The 8,744-nt window shown below is 34.5% G+C and overlaps 1 long non-coding RNA gene across 1 annotated transcript in view; it reads right to left on the bottom strand.

The window, feature by feature from the left end:
• Positions 1-5,455: 5,455 nt before the first annotated feature.
• LOC107575267 (uncharacterized) overlaps positions 5,456-8,744 on the bottom strand; it is a 19,432-nt gene continuing 16,143 nt past the window's right edge. Inside the window, exons 2-3 of the long non-coding RNA XR_001607834.1 lie at positions 6,706-6,711; positions 5,456-5,514 (exon numbers count right to left, since the gene is read on the bottom strand). This is a non-coding gene — a long non-coding RNA (uncharacterized lncRNA). The remainder of the gene's footprint in view (positions 5,515-6,705; positions 6,712-8,744) is intronic.

Raw genomic sequence — 8,744 nt, 5'->3', positions numbered from 1 at the left:
GCGAAAACGCAAACAGTAATGCAAGATTTGCAATTGCGATTGGATTATGTCACAATTTATGCGTCCACAAATGGAAAATGGAATTGAAAAAACTATTTGCAATTCCTTTCGAAAATAGTCCGGAATATCATTCCATATATTTTATATAAAGAAGAAATAAGCAAATTACAAACAATAAGACAAATACAATAGAGAATGATACAAATTAAATAAACTTGTTTTTCAGATACAATAGTTTTATTTAACACGTATACATTTATTTAACATCTTTTGTTGTTTTATTAACATTAAAGGGGTCATATGATGTGATTTCAATTTTTCCTTTCTCTTTGGAGTGTTACAAGCTCTTGGTGCATAAAGAAGATCTGTTGCAAAGACTAAAGTCTCAAATTCAAAGAGATATTCTTTATAAAAGTTAAGAGTCAGCCACGCCTACCTAAATGGTTCGCTCTAACACGACCCCACATGTCTACGTCACGATGTGGGAAGATTTGCATAACGCCGCTCAAATGTTCACGCAAAGAAATAAGGCGTAACTTTTATTCTCGCTGTAGTATTGTTGCTGAATTGACATTTTGAGCTTCGATGTGTATCATTCAGCACAATTCCGCCTTTTTCACTAACTGCTAATTATTAACTGCTAAAAGTTAATTGATAACTAATTGTGATTGGATGGTAATTTTGTTCTAAGACGAGCTTGGCTACCTTCAACACTGCCTAGATGGAATACGGGACAAAAAATTACTTTTTCTAAAGAAAAATAGAGCTGAAATATGGGACTGTCCAGGGAAAAACAGGACATCTGGTCACCTTAGAACTGCTCCATATTCATGATTATGGGTGGAGCTACAGTATGACATCACTGCAGGTGAGTTCATGAATTCAGTGAAGGTGAAACAAAAAACAGACGAGCTGGAAGCTTCGTCAAACAAGAACCTCTTTATTCAGACACTGACTTTAATCATCACTCATCTAATATTCACTCACAGGTAAGTGATGGAAATGTAAAAGCTTTTTCAGTTTTTATTTCTGAAATAGTATCTGAATATTATTAAGTATGTCATTCATTTAAAGTCAAGTTTTATATCTGCTGTCATGTCACACAACAGAAACATAAAGTACTTGAACTGCAGACATATGTCCAAAAACAAGTAAATAAGCATAATTACAAATAGTAGTCTGCTGTAATTATACATTAAATTAAAGAATGACCATGATACTGCTACAATTAGAGACAAAAAATAATAATAATTTGCTACTAATGTCACCCTTTCTAGCTGTGATATGTGTTGTATACAGAAATAACATTATTTTATGATCTGTTTGATGTAAAGACAGATGTCTCCAGAAGACACTATTTTCAGTACTTTGTTTTTGTCTTCGACAGGACAGAAATGACTATTAAGTTCTTTGATTTTGGTATAAACAGTGGTTACTAGTTTAACTTATAATTACTTTTATTAGAAGGCTTACTGTATTATTTCCACTCCAAACATAAAATGAACTTATTTTGTTAACTTTAGGTTTTTGCATGAGATAAAACATGGCCATGGACATGATCGTGAAAATACTTTAATTTCAGCTTTTTGAAGAGGAAATAGAAAAGTTAACCAACAAGTTGAACTAGTTTAACAGAGTGATTTTATACGAATTTTAAGAATTTACGTTCTGAATTACAGTCATACCTGTGTAGCGTATAGTTGTTAAAGAACTTGGAAAGCACCACAAACAGTGCACACAGTCCCATAGTATTGCTTTTAATTACTTTAGCAACATGTAAGGGACATGATGTAACTATCCATGTACAAACTATAAAAATGTGTCCACAGGGTTGGACTGGGCACAGAAGTTTGCAGGTACTGTGTGCTTGACACCATTTTCTTCAATACACTAACAATACAATGTTATATTGTTATAATCTATATCAGGGTTCCTCAAATCTTGCCCTGGAGGGCCAATGCGCTGCAGAGTTTAGCTCCAACCCTGATCAAACTCAGCTACCTGGGATTTTCTAATGATCCTGAAGACATGGATTAGCATGCTCAGGTGTGTTTTATTAGGGTTAAAGCTAAACTCTGCAGGAAAGTGGATCTCGTGGGCCAGATTTGAGGATCCCTGATCTGTTATACATAAAAAAAGAAACATCTGTCCTGAAGTTGATTGATAATGTCTAATCTCTCATCTAGTGGATGTGACTCTGGATCCTGATTCAGCGAATCCGTATCTCATCCTGTCTGATGATGGAAAACAAGTCAGTGATGGAGACATTGAGCAGGACGTCCCAGAAAACCTAAAGAGATTTGATGAGAGTTTGTGTGTTCTGGCAAAGGAGGGATTCAGTTCAGGGAGATTTTACTATGAGGTGCAGGTGAAGGGAAAGACTGGGTGGAGTTTAGGAGTGGCCAGAGAATCCATTAAGAGGAAGGAGGACATTAGTCCGAGCCCTGAGGATGGTCTCTGGTCAATGATATTGATTGATCAGAGTCATTTTATAGCTTTTGATAGTCTATCGGTCGCTTTCTCTCACACAAAGACACATGAGAAGGTGGGAGTGTTTGTGGATTATGAGGAGGGTCTGGTCTCGTTTTATGATGTAAGCTCCAGATCTCATATCTATTCTTTCACTGGTCAGACTTTCACTGACAAACTCTATCCATATTTTATCCCAGGCCTTAATGATGAAGGTAAAAACTCAAACCCACTGATTATCTCACCAGTCAGTTCAAATTAACAATTACATTCCCCCAAAATATGAAACATGAAATCTAAAAGATTATCTATATGATGATTTATGTTGCTATATTTGAGTATGGAATAAACACAATTAAATACAACTTTCATTTTCTAAAATGGAAGCTAATTTCTTTTAAATACTGACTTTTTTAATCTTGATAAGCAGACTCCAATTTGTTATGAGTCTACGTATTTCTACTCGACAAATTTTGTTTCCCATTATGCCTAACTTAATATTTTATCCTCATCCTCAGCTTTATTTGCAACTTTTCGTATATGTCCTGATAAACTTTTACATACTATGATATGATTCAATATAAAATAGTGAAAATCTACGTAATATGCTACATTGTCTACAATTTATACGAGTTCTTTCATCATCATAAACTACACAGTGCAGAAAAGATGCAAGTAAGAGAGTCATTTTGCAGTGTAGACAGCTTCAGTGATTATAACGGGTGTTTTTGCAAAAGTGCATAACTCACTTTGCTCGCTTTATATAATTTATTCACAGTCTGAATAACCGTTTTGTTTTTTATGCTACTGAAATAACCAATGTGAAGTCTTGATTATCTGAACCATAAAAAAGCAATGAACTAATTCATAAATGGTTCTTAGTTTCTTTTGTCTGTAGCCAGTGTATGACATGCTTTTTCCCTACAAAACCTTTTCTATTCAACATTAATAATTATTATTACAATATCAAGAGCAGTAATAAACAATAATGATTTTGTCATGATATTGCAGCTCCACCCTCTAATGAGTTGCTGTTTTGAAGTTGTTGGTGACAATTTTTGTGTAAATACGTGCACTTCAGCAGCATTAAACAGTCTGTGTAAATAAATGCCATGTCAGATTCTGTTCCAGCTTTGCAGTTCAAAGATGGCTTTTGTTGACAGTACATGTGTGTTCTACGTGTTAACACTGAATTACATGTAAAATATCGCGGTTCTTGGTTTATTTTAGAATAACTACCGCATTTGAATAAAGACAAAGTAAATTGTATAACAAGTACTGCTTGTAAACTAAATTGCTTACCAAATACACACTGGAGAATGATTTAAGTTCATGAACATCTACTCACATAAAATTTATTATAGATAGACATGATAAAATATGAAGGATCTTTGTTGTTGATTTGCATCAGTTTTATATGAAAGTGCTGAATTATTATTATTTAGTGTTCATGAGCCTTCAGTCTAGCTAACATTATTTTAAGAGAACAGAGAGCATTAGAAGGCTTTACAATGAAAGTTCTCTTTCTTACGCTGGTTTGAGCACAATATGAGTGAATCTGTGCACCTGAGTGAGCTGACGGCAGTCCATCGATGCCAGGAGCTTCTGAGAGCCGGAGACGGTAGAAACAAACTTCTCCATCAGTGTAACCATCACAAGCTTCTCCACATCACTGACAGACAGAACGAGAACATAAACTTACTGGAAGATTTTCACTCTAAATACAGTTTTCACATTTAATGTAGTACAGTTCACAAATCTAAAGCACATTACCATGTAATTAAAAAGCTGTTAAACACTCAAAGTCTTACATATTCATGATCTTTCTGACGCTCTCCATTCCCAATCCCTCTGGAACGTGATCTTGACGGTCAGCTCATCAAGTGATTTTTGACAAATGTAGCTACTAATTCAGACATTTTTGGGCACAAAAGAAGTCTGTGATGGGACTGTTTAAAGGATTAGTTTACTTCCATTATGAAAATGTCCTGATCATTTATTTACTCACCCCCATTCCATCCAAGATGTTCATATCTTTCTGTCTTCAGTCACAAAGAAAAGGAGAAAAGGTTTTTGAGGAAAACATTGCAGGATTTTTCTCCAAATAATGGACTTCAATATGGACCAATGGGCTGAAGGTCCAAATTGCAGTTTCAGTGCAGCTTCAACGAGCTCTGCACGATCCCAGCCGAGGAATAAGGGTCTTATCTAGCGATTAATTGGGACGCAGCTTCAGTGTCTTTGTCTTTCTTTAGTGGTTTAATGGCGCTTTTCACTGCATGGTACGGCTCGGCTCGGCTCAGTTTGCGCTTGCACTGTAGTTTAGTACCGCATTGGAGTGGGCAGGATTATAGACATGTCGTTATAGTTCTTGCTATTTAATTCCATACGAAAGGTGAATTTATCATCCATTTTTATTTTAATAAAAGGCAGATATTGCGTTATTCACACTCACGTGCTGTGTTGCTAATAAACATGTTATAATTTCAGTTCAGTTGCCTTTATATAAAAATAAATATGAACAAGACACTCAAAGTGCTTGCTATTTAATTCCATACGAAAGGCGTATTTATCATTAATTTTCACTTTACAAACATGTATTTTTATAGAAATATGACAACAATAACATATCTCACACAGAGATCGCACTGTCATAGTGTTTGGGAACATTCATGCATAATTGAAATACATAATCACATGGAACCAGATAAAACATTTTTATTTTTATTTTTTCTTAAGTACAAAATCTGAATACAACAAGCTGGCATTAATTAGTATACAAAAAAGATTCTGGTATGGAAGGCTCAACACAATAGAATCATAATAAGCTCCAAACAAATCATGTAACAAAACATTCCAAGAAACATAAAATATAAAATAAAAATAAATTAAATAATAAGAAAAATACATAATTACAACAAATTACATAATATAAACAAATGAAGTAGTTTTACTGCTTTTGGGTTTTTCATTTTACTAAGGGCATCTGAGAAGTATTTTAGATCAATTTTAAATACAATAAACAAAGGAGGGGATTTAAAATATCTACATGTATGTATAAAGTATTTTGCTAATAATATAATATTATTAATCAAATCGTACAAAACAGAGTGCTCTTTGCTTATTCCGTACATTACATCTTGTAAGGTTAGAGTGAAACCATCAGCAATCACATCCTTCTCTACCATCCAGTCCTGCAATGCTTTCCAAAAAGACTGCCACAAACAACATGCAAAAAACACATGTTCTGTATCTTCAACTAAATATTTGCATACATAACATGGCTCATTTTCAAAATTAAAATTTGAATGTAGAAATGTATTGGAGGGATATATCTCATTTAATATTTTAAATTGCATTTATTTTACCTTGGGGAGAATAGGAAATTTTAGATAAGCTGTTGTAAAATATTTAACAGTGTTTTTATCAAGCGTATGATCTAATTTATTTATTAATATTTGACAAGGGTAGCACGGCTGGATGATATATTGTCTCATATATATTTGTGAGTGCTGTAACGGGGCTGACGAGACGCGAGACGTGTGGATCCATCTGCAAGCTTTTATTAAAGAGACGTGGTAAACAGGTAGGGTCAAACAATGGCAATCCTAGGGCTAGCGTAGGTCACTGATCAGCTGACAGAATCACAGGGGCGAGACGAGAGGGAAAAATCCAGGAAAACAGGCAAAGATCAGATACAGCAGAAACAGGCAAGGGAAAACAAGGAAAACACGGAGACTCTGAAAGGGGTACAGGCTAAACAATACTCAGCAGAGAAAGGTGGTTAGAGTGGGTGTTATATAGTGAGTGAGGTGATTAGAAACAGCTGTGTGCAATGAGTGCAATCAGTGCAGTGTGCAAATCGTGCAAAGAATGATGGGATATGTAGTCCGGGGTGCTATGCAACAGTTTGTGTTGTGCGAGAGTCAATGTAATGGAAAGGGTGACCTCTGGTGGTGAATAAACGGAAGTCCATGGACCGAATTTGTGACAAGTACAGAGTTTGTTTTCTATCTCAATATCACCAACATATAATACAGGAAGGACTGCAGTAATTTTTGTGTAGGAAAGAGAACATCTCATTAACATTTTTACACCTGAGTGTATTGCATTAATAACAGTAAAGAATTGCTTTGGATGACAGGCAAATCCATGTTTTAAAGTAAATGCACTGTAATTTAACATATTACCAGTCTCATCCATTAGATCCAACACTGACCAAATATTTAAATTTACCCAGTCCTCATAAAACAGGGATTTGTTTCTGTGAAGAATATATTTGTTATTCCATATAGGAGTATTGTGGGGTGTAACATTGTGTGTGTGTGTGTGCCAATTTCCAGCATAATAAGACTTGTTGGTGGAATGCTGATAGCTTCACTGGAAGTTTGGATAAATCAAAGTCACATTTGAGAAGGAAGCGGATACCACCCAATTTACGAAACAAAGCTGAAAGCACTGCATACCAAAAGCTCTCAGTATTACCTAAAAACATTTGAAGCCACTTAAGTTTTAACAAAGTATTCATACTCTCAAATTCAATTACATTCAGACCACCTTCTTCGTACCCTTTGATAATATCAGATTTTCTAATATAATGAGTTTTGTGCCTCCAAATAAAGTCATACATTTTTTGATTACTTGTTTTTATAATAACAGAAGAGGGAGCCAAAAGTTCACATTTGTTTAGATTTAGTTGAAGGCCTGAAGCTTTACAAAAGGAATTGATTAGAGAGATAGCCAGAGGAATTTGCTCTTTGTTTTGTAAAAAATAATGTTGTATCATCTGCTAGCTGACTGATTGCTAAGGTTTTCCCAAATACATTTAATTTCTTCACAGATGAATCATGACTAACCAGAGTGGACAGCATATCTACAGCTAAAATAAATAAAAGAGGGGACAGTGGGCATCCCTGCCTTATTCCACGGCCAATCTGAAATCTTTGTGTAGTACCAAACGGGAGAGAAACGGAACTATTCATGTCTCTGTGAATCATTTTTATAACACTAATAAACTGTTCACCAAAATTGAAAAGTTCTAAAGATCTAAAAAAGAAAAGCGTGCTCCATCATATCAAAGGCCTTTTTGAAATCTAAAAATAAAATTAATCCATCATCCTCAATCAAGTGACTGTACTCAACCAAATCCATGACCAACCTTATATTATTAGGAATAGATCTTCCTTTAAGAAAGCCTGATTGTGATTCGTTAATTAAATTATTAATTCCCATTTTTAGTCTATTAACATATATATGTGTGAAAATTTTATAATCATTATTAACCAATGTGATTGGACGAAAATGATCCATATATCTCATATCTTTATCTGGTTTAAGGATTAATGTAATCAGACCCTGATTCATGGTGGGGCCAAAAGAGCAGTCTTCAATGGATTCAACAAAAGCATTAAACAATAATAGTCTGATATCATTCCAAAAGAATTTATAAAAATTAGCTGTGAGGCCATCGGGGCCAGGAGATTTGTTTAACTTAAGGTTTTGAACCGCTGAGGCAAGTTCTTCAATAAGCAAGTCAGCATCACAACAATCTCTCCAATCATTGTCAATGTGGGGAATAAAAGGTATTATTTTACCAAAGAAATCATTACACTCTAATGGGGAGAAGTTGGAAGAATAAAAGTCACTGTAGAATTGATAGATTTTCTTATTTATTAGAGTAGGATCTGTGCATTAAGCACCATTATTTAAATTTGAGGAACTCCCATCTGGCTTTATTAGAATTAAAGTTACTACTGTTCTTAATTTCCAGAATTAAATCTTTAACTTTATTACAAAATCTCTCATTATTAAGTAAATCAGAATTAAATTTCCAATATCCCTTAATCCTTGAAGTATTGCGATTTGGTTTGAATAATAGTGAAATAACACAGTGGTCTGTCAAAGGTGCTGCCGAAATACTGCAGTCTTTAACAAATAACAGTAGGTTTTCTGAAATAAGCCAATAATCAACTCTTGATTTGCTGGAGGCATTGGGTCATAACCAAGAGAACTGCCTGAGATAAGGATTGAGATATCTCCAGACATCTATCAGTTTAAGACTAGTGCAAAAGTGGGAGACCAAAGAATTTTGTCGAGAAGTAATGCTTTTTTGCGATATTGACAAAAAATTATATCTCGATATTTTATGGGATTTTATCGATAATGATAATTAGACGATATTTTGCTGAGTGTGTTATTGTGCTGGTACCTTAAGGACTGCTGAAGACAGCTGACTCCTAATGTTTTTAATATTCTTCATATTCTGTGTGGTGGTC

Source organism: Sinocyclocheilus grahami, unplaced genomic scaffold (assembly GCF_001515645.1).
Source record: "Sinocyclocheilus grahami isolate Dianchi unplaced genomic scaffold, SAMN03320097.WGS_v1.1 scaffold2540.1, whole genome shotgun sequence".
In the NCBI taxonomy this organism is placed as follows: domain Eukaryota; kingdom Metazoa; phylum Chordata; class Actinopteri; order Cypriniformes; family Cyprinidae; genus Sinocyclocheilus; species Sinocyclocheilus grahami.
Note: the sequence above shows the minus strand (reverse complement) of the source record. Positions and strands in the feature narration are given on the sequence as shown.